Raw genomic sequence first — 1,344 nt, forward strand, 5'->3', positions numbered from 1 at the left:
ATTAATGCAGGCGGAAAACAGTAGGATACAAAAACATTCCAAATAGCACAGTTACGGATGCCTGCTGGGCGTGGGTGTGTCATGCATGTAAATTAGATGTTTGTACCTGTGTTTGGTGAGCTTCACACGCGTGAGCCAGGCGACAAACAAACATTTTCGTTTTGTTGTTAATTCAGTGGAAAATGTCTTTTATATCTTACTCCTCTTATCCTTCGTTCTTGCTCCTTCTCTCTCTCTCTCTCTCTCTCTCTCTCTCTCTCTCTCTCTCTCTCTCTCTCTCTCTCTCTCTCTCTCTCTCTCTCTCTCTCTCTCTCTCTCTCTCTCTCTCTCTCTCAGCGACACAGAAAACTTAAGAAATTAGTATGTATGATGTCCTAAAAAATGCAAACTGTGATAAGAGACAGACAGACAGACAGACAGACAGCTAGACAGACACACGCAAATAAACAGACATAGAGGTATAGACAGACAACAAACACTGAGACAGGCAACCAGGCAGACAAACAGGAAAAAATAACTAACTGACAGACAAACACATCCACGGAAAACGAAAAACACAACTCCCACAAAACTAATCACAGACTCAAACAAAAACATAAACCCACAAAACAAACTCACGAAACACACACACACACACACACACACACACACACACACACACACACACACACACACACACACACACACCTACCACACCACGCTAACAGGAACCCAGCCGCAGGGAAACTAATATCGACCACCCGGCAAACAGATGTCCTAATCCCACACATTGCTCCACACACCTGTCTTCCACTTAGTCCAGGCCAGCGGAAACCCAAGAGGCAGGTGTGACCGCTTGGCAGGTGAAAGGCGACTACGTATTCCATTGTCTTGAGCTCCTGTTAGTAAGGGACAGGTGCAGGGGGATGCCATAATAGCTTCGACAGGAGAAATGACGCGTGTGTGGAAGCGTGTGACAGGAAGAGGAAATGTGTGACGAAAAAAAAAAAAAGAGTATGTCAAAGGTTCGGCTGGTGGACTCCAGTTTGTGATGTGCGTTGTTGATAGAAAGGGAAGGGAAAGAGGGTGAAGGGTGGATGAAATTCGTAAGTGCGTTGGATAGATGCCTGGGTTCATGTGTAGGGAGGGGAAGGCTATGGCATAAAAGGAAAAAGAGAGCATGTTAAAAGTTTTGACGCTCGGAAATCCTGGTGTGATGTGTGCTGGTGGTAGGAAGGGAAAGGAAAGAGTATGAAGGGTGGATGAATTTGGTAAGTGCGTAAGATAGATGCCTGGGTTCATGTGTAGGGAGGGGAAGGCTATGGCGTAAAAGGAAAAAGAGAGCATGTTAAAAGTTTTGACGCT

This window comes from Eriocheir sinensis, chromosome 65 (assembly GCF_024679095.1).
Source record: "Eriocheir sinensis breed Jianghai 21 chromosome 65, ASM2467909v1, whole genome shotgun sequence".
Taxonomy (NCBI): domain Eukaryota; kingdom Metazoa; phylum Arthropoda; class Malacostraca; order Decapoda; family Varunidae; genus Eriocheir; species Eriocheir sinensis.